Source organism: Rhinoraja longicauda, chromosome 5 (assembly GCF_053455715.1).
Source record: "Rhinoraja longicauda isolate Sanriku21f chromosome 5, sRhiLon1.1, whole genome shotgun sequence".
Lineage (NCBI taxonomy): Eukaryota > Metazoa > Chordata > Chondrichthyes > Rajiformes > Arhynchobatidae > Rhinoraja > Rhinoraja longicauda.
The window spans coordinates 75553160-75574440 of NC_135957.1; the positions used below are offsets into that span (position 1 = coordinate 75553160).

The window sequence follows — 21281 nt, forward strand, 5'->3', positions numbered from 1 at the left end:
TGTTTCCTGCCTCTAACGTGGTCAACCCCTTAATAATCTTATACGTTTCGATAAGATCTCCTCTCATCCTTCTAAATTCCAGTGTATACAAGCCTAACCGCTCCAGTCTTTCAACATATGACAGTCCTAGTGAACCTACGCTGCACGCCCTCAATAGCAACTTGCACAGTGAAATTCTTTTTGCATTTTTACACACATGGGCGCCGCCATGTTTTGGTGCCATTTCCACAGTCCAAAGTCAGGTCCGCCCAGGGCCCTCCTGTCTACAGGAGCGGGTCCTTTTACAGGTAGGCCCCAGGCTCCTGCAGGGCCTCCCTCCATTGCCTTCGACCACATCGGCCTGACGTCATGGAATCATAGAGCACAGAAACAGGCTAACCCGTCCATTCAAGCTCGTCTCATTTGCCCACATTTGGTCCATATCACTCTAGACCGCTCCCAGCCCGGTATCTGTTCAAGCGTCTTTCAAATGTTGTCATTGTACCGACCTCAACTACCTCCTATGGCAACTCATTCCATTTACCCGCCACCACCTTCTGAGTGAAAAGGCTGCTCCTCAGGTTCCTATTAAATCTTTCCCTTCTCACCTTAAACCTCTGCCCGCTGGTGTTTTTCTTAGAGATACAGCGCGGAAACAGGCCATCCGGCCCAGCGGTTCCATGCCGACCAGCCGTCCCCACATATTAACACTATCCTACACACACTGAGGACAATTTACATTTACCAAGCCAGTTTACCGACATCCCTGCACGTCTTTGGAGTGTGGGAGAAAACCTACGCGATCACGGGGATAACGTAGAAACTCAGTACAGACGGCACCCATAGCCGGGATCGAACCCGGGTCTCCGGTGCTGCAAGCGCTGTAAGGCAGCAACTCTACCGCTGCGCCAGCCATGCCGGCCTTCATTTTAGATTTAGAGATACAGCGCGGAAACAGGCCCTTCGGCCCACCGGGTCCGCGCCGCCCAGCGATCCCTGCTCATCAACACCATCCTACACACACTAGGGACAACTTTTTACATTTACACAGTCAATTAACCTACATACCTGTACGCCTTTGGAGTGTGGGAGGAAACCGGAGATCTCGGAGAAAACCCACGCAGGTCACGGGGAGAACGTACAAACTCCGTACAGACGGCGCCCGTAGTCAGGATCGAACCCGGGTCTCCGGCGCTGCATTCGCTGTAAGGCAGCAACTCTACCGCTGCGCCACCGTCCCTTACCCTGGGTAAAAGATTAATGTGCATTCACCCTATCAATTCCCCTCATGATGTTCTATAAGTTTACCCCTTAGCTACCTGCACTCCAAGGAATACAATCTGAGCCTTTCTCTCCCATCTTACCCAACAGCGCAGGCCCTCGAGCCCTGGCAACATCCTTATGCATCTTCTCTGCACAATTTCCAGCTTAATGGCAGTTGCCCTGCACTCATCAGTTGTCTTTGCCACACCTTTATAAAAACTCAATCAAATTAAGAGTCATCGAGTCATACATCATGGAAACAGGCCCTTTGGCCCAACATGGCCACACCGTCCAACATGTCCCCTCTACATTCGCCCCACCTGCCAGCATTTGGGCCATTTATCCCTTAAAACATGTCCTATCCACGTACTCGTCTAAATGTTCTTAAACGTTGCGATAATACCTGCCTCAACTGCCTCCTCTGGCAGCTCATTTCATACGCCCACCACCACGCTGTATCTCTAAGAACAAAACAGCGGGCAGAGGTTTAAGGTGGGAAGGGGAAGATTTAATAGGAACCCGAGGAGCAGCCTTTTCACTCAGAAGGTGGTGGGTAAAAAGGTTACCCCTCAGGTTCCTATTAAATTAGTGAGACTTGATTTCCCGTGCACAAAACTAACATACTCAGATAGGTCATGTCTCTCGGAATTCCGTTCAGTAACTTTCCCGTGGCACGGTGGCGTAGCGGAAGAGCTACTGCCTTACAGCGCCAGTGATCCGTGTTCAATCCTGACTGTGGGTGCGGTCTGTACGGAGTTTGTACGTTCTTCCCGTGACCTTTTATCTCCGAGATATTTGGTTTCTTTCCACACTCCAAAGACGCGCAGGTATGTAGGTTAACCGGCTTGGTATAATTGTAAATTGTGCGTAGTGTGGTGTCAGTGTGCGGGGATCGCTGGTCAGCGCGGACTCGGTGGTCTGAGGGCCTGTTTCCGTGCTGTATCTCTAAACTAAACTAAACCATTGATAGAATCACTGGCCTGTAATTTGCTGGCTTCCCCTTGCAGCCCTTCTTAAATAAAGACACAATATTAGCCACACCCTCGTGCCTTCTAATAATTCACCTGCGGCTAATGACGATACAAATATCTGCGAGAGGGCTCCAGCAATTGCTCATTCAGGCCTCTGGGGATTTATCCACCTTTATCTGGATCGATGCCGATACATTTAAGGCCACAGTTTAAGAATAAGGGGTAGGCCATTTAGAACGGAGATGAGAACGGAAAAACCTTTTCAGTCAGAGAGTTGTGAATCTGTGGAATTCTCTGCCTCAGAAGGCAGTGGAGGCCAATTCTCTGAATGCATTCAAGAGAGAGCTAGATAGAGCTCTTAAGGATAGCGGAGTCAGGGGGTATGGGGAGAAGGCAGGAACGGGGTACTGATTGTGAATGATCAGCCACATTGAATGGCGGTGCTGGCTCGAAGGGCTGAATGGCCTCCTCCTGCACCTATTGTCTGTTGAAATCAGAAATGTAATAGTGAATAGATGTGGTCAATACCAGGCATCAAACAGATGTGCAATGTATTCAACTTGCCAACATACCAGCTACCTTATAAGTGGAGCCTTTGCAAATGAATGTCCGGGCACGAGAACAGTTTCTTGATGGAGCTGATTAGCCCTCATACACACAGAGGGTGTCAAGCATTCCCTTTATGTCCTTGGCTCACTGCCTTTAAATGCCTGCCTCACCTACGTAGACGTAGGGGCAATGGTTTTGTCTTTTTGCACTATTATTGTTCGTTTCTTTTTATGTGTGCGGGCGTGTGTATGTGTATATCTGTACATGTACATAAACATATATGTGTGTAGATGTATATACATATATACACATACCCATACACACGGCCGCACACATAAAAACAAACACACAATAATAGTGCAAAAAGACAAAACCAATGGCCCCAAATCTATGTAGTATGTATATATATATATATATACATGTGCCCTGTGTATATATATATATATATATATATATATATATTCCCCCCAATATTTGCACATCCCCAATCCTTTTCACTCGGCACTTTAATTTCATGTTTCATGTATTTAGTGTTTTATGATTGTTGGCAGATCAATTTCTCTCCTGGGATAAATAAAGTTCTATTGTATCTTATCGTGCCCGGTGCGGCTCGGCCGCGGGACGTTTCGGTGCCCGGTGCGGCTCGGCCGCGGGACGTTTCGGTGCCCGGTGCGGCTCGGCCGCTGGACTTAACATCGCCCGGTGCGGCCGCGGGACGTTTCAGTGCCCGGGGCGGCTCGGCCGGGAGGCCTTCCATCCCCTTGCGGGGGCTGTGCGTGTCGTTTGCCTCGGTAGGGGTCGAGCTGTCTGTCCGTGGGTGCGGAGGGAGGAGAGGGGAAGTTTTGTTGCCTCCATCACAGTGACGGGGTGTTGGAGTCACTGTGATGGATGTTTGTGTTGGGGTCGGGTGTCCTGTGTTCTTTTCTTTTTTTGCTGTGACTGCTGAAATTTCGTTCGGTGTTGTGCCGAGTGACAATAAAGTTTTGTTATGTTATGTTATGTTATGTATGTATATGTATATATATATGTATATGTATATGTAGATATGTATATATGTATGTATCTATGTATATATATACATATATATATATATATATATATATATATATAGTATGTGTAGGAAAGAAATGCAGATCCCCTCTCATCCTTCTAAATTCCAGTGAATACAAGCCCAGTCTTTCCAATCTTTCCTCATATGACTGTCCCGCCATCCCGGGGATTAACCTTGTGAACCTACGCTGCACTGCCTCAGTAGCAAGGACGACCTTCCTCAAATTAGGAGACCAAAACCGCACACAATACTCCAGATGTGACCTCACCAGTGCCCTGTACAACTGCAGAAGGACTTCTTTGCTCCTATACTCAAATCCTCGAATAAGTGGCGTTTCGGGTCGAGACTCTTCTTCAGACTGTATATGTACATAGTCACACTGAACTTTTTTTCTTGTTTATGATATCGTTTGCAGTGCACTATGTTTATATATTCTGTTGTGGTGCTGCAAGTAAGAATGTCATTGTTCTATCTGGGGACATACGACAAAGAAACACTCTTGACTCTTACAGTGCGCGGGCTCCTCCGCGACGTGGCCGTTCTCTCTCGCGTGATGTCCAAGGGTATTTCCGATGTGCGCCTCTCCTGGAGAATAAGGCAACGTTGCTCCTTGTGCGACATCGGGACTGCATAACGATGACATTGAGCAGCTGTGGGAATACTCTGGCACTGCCGTAACAAACTTTAAATAGACCATGTCACGGAGAGGAGTGCCATACCCTAAATGTCTTTTTGAAAGAGAACACTGATGACTTTGCTGTTTCAAAGTGGTCCAGTGTATCTTACCCACGTTAGTGCGGCCCAGCCATGCGCTGCTCCACACAGAAAAGGCCAGTTTCACAATGACTGTTCTTGAAAATCATAATAAGCTGATGTCACGCAGTCTGACCTCGGGCTAAGCTATCACTTAAAGCTTTGATGTAAGTTGCAATTCAGAAATTCGGGAACCATCAACCACGTTTAAAATTTAAAAAAACACCACCGCAGGAACAGACGGCAGGCAGCGAGTGTAACGTGTGTGACCACTCCACATAGCGATAAAGTCTGAACAGGTGCATCCAGTTTAGTTTATCGTCACGTGTACCAAGATACAGTGAAAAGCTTTTTGTTGCGTGCTATCCAGTCTCTCGCTCTGGACCGTCCAACCTGGTGTAGCAAGCTCACCACAGGAGCCCGTGCAGCAGAGAACAGACGCACTGCAGAGGCCCAGAGGAGACAATAGGTGCAGGAGGAGGCCATTCGGCCCTTCGAGCCAGCACCACCATTCAAGTTGATCATGGCTGATCATTCTCAATCAGTACCCCGTTCCTGCCTTCTCCCCATAACCCCCTGACTCCGCTCTCCTTAAGAGCTCTATCCAGCTCTCTCTTGAATGCATTCAGAGAATTGGCCTCCACTGCCTTCTGGGGCAGAGAATTCCACAGATTCACAACTCTCTGACTGAAAAAGTTTTTCCTCATCTCAGTTCTAAATGGCCTACCCCTTATTCTTAAACTGTGGCCCCTTGTTCTGGACTCCCCCAACGCGTGCGTGCGTGCGTGCGCGCGGCTGGACGGCACGGTCTCGGTGGGCCGAAGGGCCTGTTTCCGCGCTGTGTCTCTAAACTTAACTAAACTAAAGATCAGGTGGAAAAGTGTAGGCACTTTAATAAGCAGCTGTAGAAACAGCACAAAAGTATTAACTGACTAAAGAGAAATGTCGTTCTGGGTGTGATGGTTTACAAGTGCTTTGAGCTTTCACAGACGCTTAATAGCTGCAGGAATTTTTTATTTATAGTTATAAATACTCCTGCGAAGCAACTTTGCCCATAGTTAGCACCTCAGGCACAGAGTCTGTAAATGGCATTTAAACAAAAAAAGAGTCAAGTGTAAATGAAGAATGTAGGAAGTAGGTTAGAAGAATGTTAACAACTAACCAACAGTAGGATATTTTTATTCCATGAATGAGAAGTTTTAAATGGATATTTCAGAACACTACAGCAGTATTGTGTGAAGAAAACATATGATCCAAATTTTACAAGTTTTTGGGGAATAGGAATTAGTTGATAATTTGTAGCTCCTGCAGCAAAACACCATAATGGTGGGACTCTTCTTTCAATCCAACCCTTAACCAAGATTTGGATCCAAGTATTCTCGGGAGATTTATATCACCAATTATTGGTCACTTGAATAAAGTTATTAAAGCATTTTTTTACTGGCGATTTATTGCTAAATTGAGAGGGTAATGACAGTGTTGGAGAATAAACCTTTTGTTCACTTCTCAAACCTTCTCCCTCCCACTTCCATTTTTGTTCAATAGTAAAACCAAAGACTGGTGAAAATGGCGACTCTGTATGCTGTCTCAGTGTACTACTGCTATGCACTTTTACTGCATCTGAGATGCTTATTCACAAGGTACCTAAGTGCTTAAGTACAAGATTATTAAGGGGTTGGACATGTTAGAGGCAGGAAACATGTTCCCAATGTTGGGGGAGTCCAGAACCAGGGGCCACAGTTTAAGAATAAGGGGTAGGCCATTTAGAACAGAGATGAGGAAAAACTTTTTTAGTCAGAGAGTTGTGAATCTGTGGAATTCTCTGCTTCAGAGGGCAGTGGAGGCCAATTCTCTGAATACATTCAAGAGAGAGCTAAATAGAGCTCTTAAGGATAGCGGAGTCAGGGGGTATGGGGAGAAAGCAGGAACGGGGTACTTATTGAGAATGATCAGCCATGATCACATTGAATGGCGGTGCTGGCTCGAAGGGCCGAATGGCCTACTCCCGCACCTATTGTCTATTGTCTATTATACTAGTATTGATATAAGAAGATAATTGCAGATGCTGGTACAAATCAAAGGTACTAATTCACAAAATGCTGGAGTAACTCAGCAGGTCAGGCAGCATCTCGGGAGAGAAAGAATTTGTGACGTTTCGGGTCGAGACCCTTCTTCAGACTGTGTACACAAATGAATTTCACTATACCTCAGTACATGTGACTGATGAAGCACCATTGTCTTGTACTATTGTACCATTGACTGCAGGTTGAAGCCCAACACAGTGCCTTCTGCCAGAATCTGGGCTAGTTGGGTCACATTCATGCAGTTGCAAACCAATTTTCTCATCATCATTAATATGGAAAGATTACGCTATGTTTGTAGTTGAATCCTGGTGTGCACTAAACCTTTGGTTGATACACTTGCTTGAAGAGTTAAGGTGACAGAGGGAAGCAATCACAATGTACCGTCGGTCACTAGACCAAGTGGACCCGTTGGGCCCAAATCTCTCCTGCATTGGTGCAGCACCCTCTCCTCTCCCACTCTCTCTCCTCTCCCCCTCCCCCCTCCCTCCATCCTCCCTTCCCCCCTCTCTCCCCTTCCCCACTCCCTCCCCTCCCTCCTCCCTCCTCCCTCCCCCTCCCCCTTCCCCTCCACTCCCTCCCCCTCCCCTCCCGACTCCCCTCCCTTCCCCTTCCCCTCCCCTTCCCCATCCCCCTCCCCCCCACTCCACCCCCGTTATCCTCCCTTCCTCCACTACCCTCCCTCATTCTCTCCCTCCCCCCATCTTCCCTAGGAGATAGATTTAAACTTTAAAATGTGAATAACTTAAAAAATATAACACCGATTTCAATGAAACTTCTTCCATTCGCACCAAAGGGACGACGGTGAGTAAGGTGGGTCAAAATTGTCGCGCTATCGTGTACCGTTTTGGCTGTAGTTCAGGAACAAACAAACAAACAAACAAACAAACGAGAGTTTTAGTGCATAGATAGAGCCAGTGTGGAAATAGGCCTTTCGAGCCTTTCTCCCATATCCACCAACAGCGCAGGCCCTTGAGTCCTGGCAACATCCTCATACATCTACGCTGCACAATTTCCATCTTAATGACAGTGGCCCTGCACTCATCAGTTGTCTTAGTCACCCCTTTAAAATACTCAATCAAGTTAAAGGAGTCATAGAGTCTTACAGGCCAACTTGTTCACACGGGCCAAAATGCCTCATCGACACTCAATAGACAATAGACAATAGGTGCAGGAGGAGGCCATTCGGCCCTTCGAGCCAGCACCGCCATTCAATGTGATCATGGCTGATCATTCTCAATCAGTACCCCGTTCCTGCCTTCTCCCCATACCCCCTGACTCCGCTATCCTTAAGAGCTCTATCTAACTCTCTCTTGAATGCATTCAGAGAATTGGCCCCCACTGCCCTCTGAGGCAGAGAATTCCACAGATTCACAACTCTCTGACTGAAAAAGTTTTTCCTCATCTCAGTTCTAAATGGCCTACCCCTTATTCTTAAACTGTGGCCCCCTTGTTCTGGACTCCCCCAACATTGGGAACATGTTTCCGGCCTCTAACGTGTCCAACCCCTTAATAATCTCGTCCCAACCTGCCTGCGTTTGGGCCATATTACTCTAAACCTGTCCTATTGTGGCGGAGCCCGGAGATTAGGCCACTCCCTGGGTCATCCCCCCTCGGCACTGAGTGGACAGGGCTAGGGAGGGGTCTGGGCTACGGGGTTTGATTGAAGGGGCTAGAGTTGACTCTCGTGCGAGAGACTGAAGAGAGTGGATGTTCTGATGCTATATTAAAGTTACTGTTAATCCTTATCTGGCGTCTTGCCTGATTCCTGCTGCGTCCAGACCCGAGGCACCTCAGCGGAGCACAGCGGAACTACAGTGCCTTTGACCGCGAGCTCCTGGCCCTTTACCTTGCAGTCTGCCACTTGCGCTACCACGCGTACCGCATACACTGACCACAAGCCCCTCACCTTTGCGTTCGCCAAGGCGTCCGACCCGTGGTCAGCTCGCCAGCAGCGGCAGTTGGCTTTCGTACACTACCTCCTTCCGTTTCATCGGGGGCAAAGACAACAGGGTGGCCGACGCCTTGCCTCGACCCGCGGTCCACGCCGTCCTGCAAGTGGCCGATGGCATCGACTACTCAGGCCTGGCGGCGGCCCAGTTGACGGAGGAGGAGATGTCCGCCTATCGTACCGCCGTTTCGGGCCTGCGGTTGGAGGACGTTCCCTGCAACGCCTTCGGGAGACGGTGGGCACGTTGGCACCGGTGCCGACGTCTGGCCACGGTTTTTGTTAGGGCGCATAACCCGTCCGCTCTGCAGGACTGTCCGTTTGTTTTCCTGCGCCGGGATGCACACCTTCAGCGGCCGTATGAAGGACCATTCAGGGTGCTTGAGCGTGGCTCTGCCACCTTCGCTTTGGACATGGGGGGTCGTCCTGAGACGGTCTCTATTGCGCGGCTGAAGCCGGCGCACGCGGACATTAGCCAGCCGGTCCTACTGGCGCGGCCTCGCCCTCGAGGTCGTCTTGCGTCTCGGCACTTACCCCCAGCGTCCCCGTGGTTGTCTTCCCCTGGCGGGGTGGTTCCGGTTCAGCCGCCCGCCGTGGTGCGCACACGGGCTGGTCGTCTCGTACGTCCCCCTGTTCGTTTCGTGCCTCCGGTTCTTGGGGGTTGGGGGGGGTGGTCCTGTGGCGGAGCCCGGGGATTAGGCCACTCCCTGGGTCATCCCCCCCCCTCAGCACTGAGTGGACAGGGCTGGGGAGGGGTCTGGAGCTATGGGGTTTGCCTGAAGGGGCTAGAGTTAACTCTCGTGCGAGAGACAGAAGAGAGTGGATGTTCTGATGCTATATTAAAGTTACCTGGCATCTTGCCTGATTCCTGCTGCGTCCAGACACTATCCATGTTCTTGTCCAACTGTTTCTTAAATATTGTGATAGTACCTGCTTCAACTATCTCCTCCGGAAGCTTGTTCCACACACTCACCACCCTTTGTGTGAAAAAGTTACCCCTCGGGTTCCTATTAAATCTCCCCCCCCCCCCCCCCCCCCTTCCCCTCACCTTAAATTTATGTCCTCTGGTTCTCGGTTCCCCCTACTCTGGGCGAGAGACTCTGAGTGTCTACCCAATCTATTCATCTCATGATTTTGTACACCTCTATAAGATCATCCCCTCGTTAGGTCATAAGGTCATAAGGAATAGGAGTAGAATTAGGCCATTCGGCCCATCAAGTCTACTCTGCCATTCAATCATGGCTGATCTATCTCTCCCTAATCTCCCTATCTCATCCTCCTGCGCTCCAAAGGAGTAGAGTCCCAGTTTACTCAACCTCTGCCCATAGCTCAAGAGAGCTTCACACTTATCATATCATATCATATCATATATATACAGCCGGAAACAGGCCTTTTCGGCCCACCAAGTCCGTGCCGCCCAGTGATCCCCGTACATTAACACTATCCTACACCCACTAGGGACAATTTTTACATTTACCCAGCCAATTAACCTACATACCTGTACGTCTTTGGAGTGTGGGAGGAAACCGAAGATCTCGGAGAAAACCCACGCAGGTCACGGGGAGAACGTACAAACTCCTTACAGTGCAGCACCCGTAGTCAGGATCGAACCTGAGTCTCCGGCGCTGCATTCGCTGTATTCTATCTAGTTAATCAATATCTGTGAGGTCAGAAAGCAAACACTATTTATCTGTCAGGAGAGTGTTTAGCACCTTAATAAGTAAACTGTTAGGCTGAAAAAGTCAATTTATCATTTCCACAACTGGAAATGGTGATCCCATGTTAAATGATCATGTTGCAGTTGTATAAGACGTTGGTGAGACCGCATTTAGAATATTGTGTTCAGTTCTGGGCACCATGTTGCAGGAAAGATATTGTCAAGTTTGAAAGGGTTCCAAAAAGATTGTTGCCAGGACTAGAGGGCGGTCACGGTGGCTCAGCGGTAGAGTTGCTGCCTTACAGCAAATGCAGCGCCGGAGACCCGGGTTCGATCCCGACTACGTGTGCCGTCTATATGGAGTTTGTACGTTCTCCCCGTGACCTGCGTGGGTTTTCTCCGAGATCTTCAGTTTCCTCCCACACTCCAAAGACGTACAGGTATGTAGGTTAATTGGCTTGGTAAATGTTAAAATTATCCCTAGTGGGTATAGGATATATTCGGTGGGCCGAAAGGGCCTGCTTCCGCCCTGTATCTCTAAACTAAACCAATCTAGAGGATGTGAGCAAAAGGGAGAGGTTGAGTAGGCTAGGTCTCTATTCCATGGAGTGCAGGAGGATGAGGGGAGGTCTTACAGAGGTATACAAAATCATGAGAGGAATAGATCGCGTAGATGCACAGTCTATTACCCAGAGTAGGGGAATTGAGGACCAGAGGACATAGGTTCAAGGTGAAGGGGAAAAGATTTAACAGGAATACGAGGAGGTAATTTTTTCACACAGAGGGTGGTGGGTGTATGGAACAAGCTGCCAGAGGAGGTAGTTGAGGCTGGGACTATCACATCGTTTAAGAAACAGTTGGACAGGTATATGGATAGGACAGGTTTGGAGGGTTATGGACCAAGCGCAGGCAAGTGGGACTAGGGTAGCTGGGACATTGTTGACCAGTGTGGGCGAGTTGGGCCGAAGGGCCTGTTTCCACACTGTATCATTCTATGACTCTATCATATTGGACATTGGCAACCAAAATGCAATGTACTTAAATGCTCCTCATCATTTCCCAACATGACATGAGTATTAATACTGGTCAAACACCAGTTAACCGAATTATTAGGGGTCAGATCTCATCTCTTGAAGAAATTGCAATTAATGTTATTACTAAAGAAACTAAATTGAAACAATAGGGCGTCAATATACAATAGACAATAGACAATAGGTGCAGGAGTAGGCCATTCACCGATCATGGCTGATCACTCTCAATCAGTACCCCGTTCCTGCCTTCTCCCCATACCCCCTCACTCCGTTATCCTTAAGAGCTCTATCCAGCTCTCTCTTGAAAGCATCCAACGAACTGGCCTCCACTGCCTTCTGAGGCAGAGAATTCCACACCTTCACAACTCTCTGACTGAAAAAGTTCTTCCTCATCTCCGTTCTAAATGGCCTACCCCTTATTCTTAAACTGTGGCCCCTTGTTCTGGACTCCCCCAACATTGGGAACATGTTTCCTGCCTCTAATGTGTCCAATCCCCTAATTATCTTAAATGTTTCAATAAGATCCCCCCTCATCCTTCTAAATTCCAGCGTCATAGTGGAGCAGCTGGTGGAGCTGCTGCCTCACAGCTCCAGTGATCCAGGATCGGCCCTGTCCTCGGTTGCTGTCTGTGTGGAGTTTGTACGTTCTCCCTGTGACCGTGTGGGATTCCTCCGGGTGCTGCAGTATCTTCCCACATACTAAAGACGTGCAAGTATGTAGTCTAGATGACCTCTGCAAATTGCCCCGAGTGTGGAGGGAGTTAACGAGAACGTGGGATAACATGGAAGTAGTTAGGGTTGTAGGATAGTAGGAAAACAATAAGTGTAAACATGTGTAAATTGTCCTGAGTGTGTGTCGGGTAGTGTTAATGTGTGGGCATCGCTGTTCGGTGCGGACTCAGTGGGCCGAAGGGCCTGTTTCTGCGCTGTATCTCTAAACTAAACTAAACTATATAAAAGGCGGCACGGTGGCGCAGCGGTAGAGTTGCTGCCTTGCAGCGCCAGAGACCCGGGTTCGATCCTGACTACGGGCGCTGTCTGTACGGAGTTTGTATGTTCTCCCTGTGACCATGTGAGTTCTCTCCGAGATCTTCGGTTTCCTCCCACACTCCAGGTTTGTCGGTTAATTGGCTTGATTAAAGTGTAAATTGTCGCTAGTGTGTGTAGGATTGTATTAATGTGCGGTGATCGCTGGTCGGTGCGGACTCGGTGGGCCAAAAGGCCTGTTTCCACGCTGTATCTCTAAAACTAAACTAATAGAAGATGAAGGGGTTTATAACCGTGTTACTGTGACAGCACATTATACTGAGCTTTGATGTGAGCCTGCTGTGTGATACCGTACTATTATTCTTTGTTGCTTGACACATCTATGCAAGGCTTTCTGTCAGTGGGTGCTCAATAAACATCAGTTGGTAGCCCTAATCGCCCGAAAATGACCTGCGAAGGAACATTGATTTCTCTAACTTCAAGCAACCCTGGTATCCCCTCTCTCTCCGTCCCTCCCCCACCCAAGTATATTAGCTTCAAAGTCGTCCTGTGGAGTCTCATTGTCTGTAACTCGTTTTCACCTAGCCCACAACTAACAATGTCCTGTTTCCCTTATCATCGTCACTTTTTTGCATATCTTTCATTTATTTATTTTATTTCTCTCTCTATATCATCGTCTATATCTCCTGTTTCCATTTCCCCTGACTCTGTCTGAAGAAGGGTCTCGACCCGAAACCTCACCTATTCCTTCCTTCCCTCCAGAGATGCTGCCTGTCCCACCGGTACAGCAGGCAGTGAAGAAAGCTAATGGCATGTTGGCCTTCATGACAAGAGGAGTTGAGAATAGGAGCAAAGAGGTCCTTCTGCTGTTGTACCGGGCCCTAGTGAGACCGCACCTGGAGTACTGTGTGCAGTTTTGGTCTCCAAATTTGAGGAAGGACATTCTTGCTATTGAGGGCGTGCAGCATGGGTTTACTAGATTAATTCCCGGAATGGCGGGACTGTCGTATGTTGAAAGACTGGAGCGACTAGGCTTGTACACTCTGGAATTGAGAAGGATGAGAGGGGATCTTATTGAAACATATAAGATTATTAAGGGGTTGGACACGTTAGAGGCAGGAAACATGTTCTCGATGTTGGGGGAGTCCCGAACCATGGGCCACAGTTTAAGAATAAGGGGTAGGCCATTTAGAACGAAGATGAGGTAAAACTTTTTCACTCAGAGAGTTGTGAAGTTGTGGAACTCTGTGCCTCAGAAGGCAGTGGAGGCCAATTCCCTGGATGCTTTCAAGAGAGAGTTAGATAGAGCTCTTAATGATAGTGGAGCCAAGGGATATGGGGAGAAGGCAGGAACGGGGTACTGATTGTGGATGATCAGCCATTATCATGGTGAATGGTGGTGCTGGCTTGGAGGACCGAATGGCCTACTCCTGTACCTATTGTCTATTGTCTAAAACATGGTGCCTCTTGCTTGCGGGATCAGTAGACTATTTCTGTACACTTGCTAATCTGGGATCGGGGGAATGGCAATACTCTATTGGACAGTTTGTAAGAAAAAAGGATTTCACTGTGTTACCACTTTGCACATGTGACAATAAAAGCACCATTGAATCCCGCATCTTGGCTATCGAGCATTCTATGTATATCCTGACGTTGAGGAGGATTACATCAATAGATTCCGGTTTTTTTAGTTTAGAGATACAGTGCGGAAACAGGCCCCTTCGGCCCATCGAGTCTGCTCTGACCAGCGATCCATGCACACTAACACTATCCTACACACATTAGGGACAATTTACAATTTTACCAAGCCGATTGGCCTACAAACCTGCGCATCTCTGGAGTGTGGGAGGAAACCGAAGTTCCCGGAGGAAACCCATGCAGGTCACTGGGAGAACGTGCAAACTCCGTACAGACAAGCACCCGGAGTCAGGATTTAACCTGGGAATCTGGCAGGCAGAGTTTGTAAGGCAGCAACTCTACCTCTGCGCCACCGTGCCGCCCTTTCTTTTATTCCAAGTTATTTGTCCCATTGGCCAATCCAAGCCCCCAACCCAACTCACCCCTCCGTTCCCCACAGCATGACCTTCACCAATCTTCTATTCCATAGACATGTCAAAGGATCTCTCCCAGGGTAATACCATGATTGTCCTTGCACATGTGTAAATCATGAATGGGGACGGGCCACTGGACTATGAATCCTGAACCTGAATCATCTCTGGTGCATGCTTGGTCAAACATGATCTTTGAATGGGTTTAAAGTGGGTTTTTTTTTCCCTCTCACTAAGAGGCTTAACTCATTGGTGGGAGCATCAATTGTTCAGTTAATTGCAGATTGTGGATTGAACTTGGATCGATGAAGTTCAGGTTTCAATAGACAATAGACAATAGGTGCAGGAGGAGGCCATTCGGCCCTTCGAGCCAGCACCGCCATTCAATGTGATCATGGCTGATCATTCTCAATCAGTACCCCGTTCCTGCCTTCTCCCCATACCCCCTGACTCCGCTATCCTTAAGAGCTCTATCTAGTTCTCTCTTGAATGCATTCAGAGAATTGGCCTCCACTGCCTTCTGAGGGAGAGAATTCCACAGATTCACAACTCTCTGACTGGAAAAAGTTTTTCCTCATCTCATTTCTAAATGGCCTACCCCTTATTCTTAAACTGTGGCCCCTTGTTCTGGACTCCCCCAACATTGGGAACATGTTTCTGAGAGATGCCGTGACTGAGGATTCCATGTCAACACAAGGAACTGCAAATGCTGGGAACTTGAGTAGAACACAAGGTGCTAGAGTAACTCAGTGGGTCAGGCAGCATCTCCAGAGGTCATGGCTTGGTGACGTTTCAGGTTAGCACCCTTCTTCAGAGTCCATGTCATCCAGAGATGCTGCCTGAGTTTTACTGTGTTTTACTCAAGAGTTTTATGCTCCTTTTTCACTGGGCATTAAGCAGAAGAGAGTTAGATTTAGCTCTTAGGCCTAAAGGAATCAAGGGATATGGGGAGAAAGCAGGAACGGGGTACTGATTTTGGATGATCAACCAGGATCATATTGAATGACGGTGCTGGCTCGAAGGGCCAAATGGCCTTCTCCTGCACATTTTTTCTATGTTTCTACGTTTCTATAATGGGTGATTTGCTTTAGTTTAGTTTAGTTTATTGTCACGTGTACCAATGCACAGTGGAAAGCTTTTAGACAATTTACAATAGACAATAGGTGCAGGAGTAGGCCATTCGGCCCTTCGAGCCAGCACCGCTATTCAATGTGATCATGGCTGATCATTCTCAATCAGTACCCCGTTCCTGCCTTCTCCCCATACCCCCTGACTCCGCTATCCTTAAGAGCTCTATCTAGCTCTCTCTTGAATGCATTCAGAGAATTGGCCTCCACTGCCTTCTGAGGCAGAGAATTCCACAGATTCACAACTCTCTGACTGAAAAAGTTTTTCCTCATCTCAGTTCTAAATGGCCTACCCCTTATTCTTAAACTGTGGCACCTTGTTCTGGACTCCCCCAACATTGGGAACATGTTTCCTGCCTCTAACGTGTCCAACCCCTTATACGTTTCGATAAGTTTTGTTGCGTGCTAACCAGTCAGCGGAAAGACAATACATGATAACAATCGAGCCGTTCACAGTGTACAGATACATGATAAAGGGAATAACGTGAATAACATTTAGTGCAGGACTGCTCTCTGGTTGTTGGTAGGATGGCTCAGTTGCCTAATAACAGCTGGGAAGAAACTGTACCTGAATCTGGAGCTGTGCGTTTTCATGCTTCTATACTGATTTCGCGAATTGATGCTGCCTTTTGCATGGCAGGATATTGTTCGCCACAACCAATATGACCATAACCAACGGCATTTTCATAAGTTCAAAAGTGATAGGAGCAGAATTAGGCCATTCGGCCCTTCAGGTCTACCACGCCATTCAATCATGGCTGATCTATCTCTCTCTCCTAACCCCATTCCTCTGCCTTCTCCACATAGCCCCTGACACTCGTACTAATCACGAATCTATCTATCTCTGCCTTAAGAATATCCATTGAAACATCCATTTTCAGCCCCGACTCAGTTATAATGGATGACTTACTCAGGTGAGAACCTTTGGCATTGTTGAATCGCTACACCTGCAGTTCAGGGCCGTGATGTTCCTGGTTACTGGGGCAGGAACAGCTTCAATCCCACCAGCCTGCTGGCTCCTCTCCCAAAACTGCTGATGATAATCTCAGAGTTTATTTTAGACTTTGTGGGTCAACCTGTGTGCGGGCAGCACTGTGGCACAGCGGTAGAGTTGCTGCCTCGCAGCGCCGGAGACATGGGTTCGATCCTGACTACAGGTGCTGTCTGTACGGAGTTTGTTCGCTCTCCCTGTGGCCATGTGGGTTTTCTTCGGGCGCTCCGGTTTCCTCCCGCACTCCAAAGACGTGCAGGTTTGTCGGCTAATTGGCTTGGTAAAATTGGAAATTGTCCCTCGTGTGTGTGTGTGTGTGGGAGAGTGTTAGTGTGTTGGGATCGCTGGTCAGTGCGGGCCCGTTGGGCCAAAGGGCCAGTTTCCTCGCTGTATCTCTAAACTAAACTAAAGTGGGTGAATAGGTGTGTGTCCACGCGTGTGGTAGATATTCTTGGACCTTCTCACCATTGCATCAAGTTGTCTGCCATTGACTGTTATCTGGAAACTGAACCATCCTACCAACTAGAGAGCAGTCCTGAGCTATTATCTACCTCATTGGAGACTCTCGGACTATCTTTAAGTGGGCTTTACTGGACTTTATCTGGAATTATCCATGTTATTCCCTTTACCATGTATCTGTACACTGTGAACGGCTCGGTTGTAATCATGTTTTGTCTTTTTGCTGACTGGTTAGCACGCAACAAAAGCTTTTCACTGTACCTCGGCGCACGTGACGATAAACTAAACTAAACTAAACTAAACTAATGTAGGAAAATAACTGCAGATGCTGGAACAAATCGAAGGTACCACAAAATGCTGGAGTAACTCAGCAGGTCAGGCAGCACCTCTGGAGAGAAGGAATGGGTGACGTTTCGGGTCGAGACCCTTCTTCAGTCTGAAGAAGGGTCTCGACCCAAAACGTCACCCATTCATTCTCTCCAAGATGCTGCCTGACCTGCTGAGTTACTCCAACATTTTGTGATACCTAAACTAAACTTAATCCTACTTTAAAAGAAATTGTGCACAAAAGCAAAATAATAGCAGCTCTACCAGCTGCCCATTTCGAAGTGCATTTGCTTTAAACGTTTTCAATAAGTATCTCGACTTTAAACTTTAGGGATACAGCTTTAGTGGCAACAGGCAACGTGCGCCCACCGAGTCTGCTCTGACCAGCGATCCCCCTGTTATGCCAGCACTATCCGACACACTGGGGACAATTTACAATTCACCCAAGCCAATTAACCTGCAAACCTGCACATCCCCGGAACGTGGGAGGAGACCGGAGCACCCGGAGAAAACCCACGTGGTCACAGCGAGAGCATACAAACTCCGTACAGACAGCACCCGTGGTCAGGATCGAACCCGGGTCTCTGCAAGGGAATTGGACTCATTTGCAAAGGGGGTATGATTTTGGAATTAGTATTATCTTGTGGTCACTAGGCCCATTTCATAGAAACATAGAAACATAGAAAATAGGTGCAGGAGTAGGCCATTCGGCCCTTCGAGCCTGCACCGCCATTCAATATGATCATGGCTGATCATCCAACTCAGTATCCCGTACCTGCCTTCTCTCCATACCCCCTGATCCCTTTAGCCACAAGGGCCACATCTAACTCCCTCTTAAATATAGCCAATGAACTGGCCTCAACTACCTTCTGTGGCAGAGAATTCCATCAGATTCACTGGTAATTGGCACTCCAACGTCACCTCCAGAGGTTTTGGCAGTCAGAAATTCTTCACACGATTAACACGAACAACTAATGGCTGGTGACAGATTCAAGGTTGGTCTTTTTTTTTTTAAACGGGTGTGTAATGTCAGAGTAACTTTGGACTTCGGCGTTGGTTTCTATACTTTAACCCTCAGTTTGAGATAAATCACATTTTGTTACAAAGTAAATGGTTTACGAATGGTTGTTTGTGGAGATAATTTCGCCCAGCTTGCCACGGGTTGCCTTAAATTATCAGCAGCAATAAATTGGCAGGCATTAAGTGGGTGATAACCTCTGACTTGGATATAAATAGGCAGCGGAAAAGATAGCGTCAGTTTGGCAGCCCTTTCAGCAGAAATCAATGTGCAGAGTTGGTTGAGGAATGCATTGGAGTTCATAAGTGATGAGCAGAATCAGGCCATTCAGCCCATCAAGTCTACTTCAATTATGGCTGATCTATCTCTCCCTCCTAACCCCGTTCTCCTGCCTTCTCCCCATAACCCCTGACACCCATACTAATCAAGAAGCTATCTATCTCTGTCTTAAAAATATCCATTGACTTGGCCTCCACAGCCATCTGTCCAAAGCTGGCAAATTCCACAGATTCACCACCCTCTGACTATTGAAATTCCTCCTCATCTCCTTCCTAAAGGGACGTCCTTTTATTCTGAGGCTGTGACCTCTAGTCCAAGACTCTCCCACTAGTGGAAGCATCCTCTCCACATCCACTCTATCCGGTAAGTTTCAATGAGGTCCCCCCTCATCCTCCTAAACTTCAGTCAGTACAGGCCCAGTGACGTCAAACCCTCATCGCACGTTAACCCATTCGGTCCTGGGACCATTCTCGTGAACCTCCTCTAAGCTCTCTCTGGACCCAGGTACCTACATTGTGGCACCCTTCCTGCAATAGTTATATGAAATGCAAAGGTTAAAACTGCCCCATAGATTGAATTCAGGGTATGACAAGGAATGGTTGCAAATGCCTTCTTTGCTATTGATATATATATAAACATAGCACAAAAAGTAAGGAAATTTGTGTTTGGTAGATTATTTCTTTGTTGTAACAATGCTTCTTGGCAATAAATCTTATACCGTTGGAAAGCCTGTTTATTTCCCTTTTAAATGGTGCCACATTTGTAAGGAACATGCATTTGTGGGATGAGCAGCAGAGCTGAGTATATGGGTTGCGCCCATGAAAAATTAGCCAAATCTTCTCTGCCAATGCCAAACAGCTTATTCTGCTGTTGCTATTGACTCTTGTTTTGAGCTTCTGGTACCCCCAGGTGCTGACAAGAATGGGATGCCATCCCACAACAGTGTGTGACCAGGCTGGTGACCAGCATGAGGAGGAGGTGCCAGGCTGTTGTGGCTGTGTATGGTTCTTCCACACGCTACTGTGGCTCCTGTTTATTAAATAAATAAATTGTTAAATTGCCAATATGTCTTGTTTCTTCAGACTTCAATCATCCAATCCACCAAACAACACCGAACAAGAGTCAATGGCAGAATAAGCTGTTTGGCATTGGCAGAGATTTGGCAAATTTTTCATGGGCGCAACCCACATACTCAGCTCTGCTGCTCATCCCACAAATGCATGTTCCTTACAAATGTGGCACCATTTAAAAGGGGAAATAAACAGGCTTTCCAACGGTATAAGATTTATTGCCAAGAAGCATTGTTACAACAAAGAAATAATCTACCAAACACAAATTTCCTTACTTTTTGTGCTATGTTTTATATATATTGTGCTCTCACTGGGCTGTTCTGCACTGGTCAGCAAGGGCCAGTTGGCGGCAAGTGATGTGGCAGATTGATTGTGGACCTGTTTGTCGGGCGTCAGCTGATAAGGTTCTTATCTTGGGAAAGATGTGGCTGCTTTAACAACGTTCCTCTTTTAAAGATAATCGTGCAAGGCGTTCTTTCCAACCGGCTCAGCATAGTTCATGTGAAAGAAACCGCGTCTGGAAATAGAGAGCTGAAACAGGCCCTTCGGCCCACCGAGTCCGCGCTGACCAGCGATCCCCGCACGTTAACACTATCCTACACACACTAGGGACAATTTAGGGCGGCACGGTGGCGCAGCGGTAGAGTTGCTGCCTTACAGCGAATGCAGCGCCGGAGACTCAGGTTCAATACAGTCGGTGTGGGCAAGTTGGGCCGATGGGCCAGTTTCCACGCTGCAAGCCTCCACGACCGTATGACTCTATGGCTAAGTCGACTGTGCTAGCCACGGACTCTCAAAGACAGTTTCTCACTTGATCATATCTGGCTCTCTCATCCTGAAGATACAGCCTGGAGCTAGCTCCATGAGTAATTCCAGCTCGTTGGCAGAGTCATCCGCAATGTAATGGATTGATGTGCAGAGAGCCGGAGTAAGTTCCACCCACAACCGATGAATGAGCTGGGAATCCGGTTTAACCTCAGCCCACAGCTTGATGAGGAATTATCCTGAGTCATAGAGTCTCACAGCGTGGAAACAGGCCATTCGGCCCAGCTTTCTCACAACAGCCATCATGTCCCATCTACCTATCTTTCATTCGTTATTCTTTATCTCTCCACATCACTGTCTATATCTCTCATTTCCCTTATCCCTAACCAGTCTGAAGAAGGGTCTCGGCCTGAAACGTCACCCAGTCCTTCTCTCCAGAGATGCTGACTGTCCCGCTGAGTTACTCCAGCTTTTTGTGTCCCGTCTACACTAGTTCCATCTGCTTGCATTTGACCCATATCCCTCTAAATCTGTCCTATCCATGTACCTGTCTAAATGTTTCTTAAACGTCGCGATAGTCCCTTCCTCAACTACCTCTGCTGGCAGCTAGTTCCTTGCACCCACCACCCTTTGTCTATGTCCTCTGGTCCTCGATTCCCCTACTCTGGGCAAGAGACTGTGTGCGTCTCCCCGATCTATTCCTCTCATGGTTTTGTACACGTCTGTAAGACCACCCCCTCCCTCATCCTCCTGCCCTTCAAGGGGTAGAGTCCCAGCCTGCTCGACCTCTCCCTACAGCTCAGACCCTCGAGTCCCGGCAACATCCTCGTAAATCTTCTCTGCACCCTTTCCCAGCTTGAGTAATGCCAAGTCATTGGCAGAGTCGTCTACAATGTAATGGAGTGACGTGCAGAGAGACGGTATAAA

General features: G+C 47.8%; 1 long non-coding RNA gene across 2 annotated transcripts in view; it reads left to right on the forward strand.

Moving 5' to 3' along the window:
* Positions 1-21281, forward strand: part of LOC144594058 (uncharacterized) — a 91756-nt gene that overhangs the window by 23404 nt on the left and 47071 nt on the right. The window lies entirely within an intron of this gene.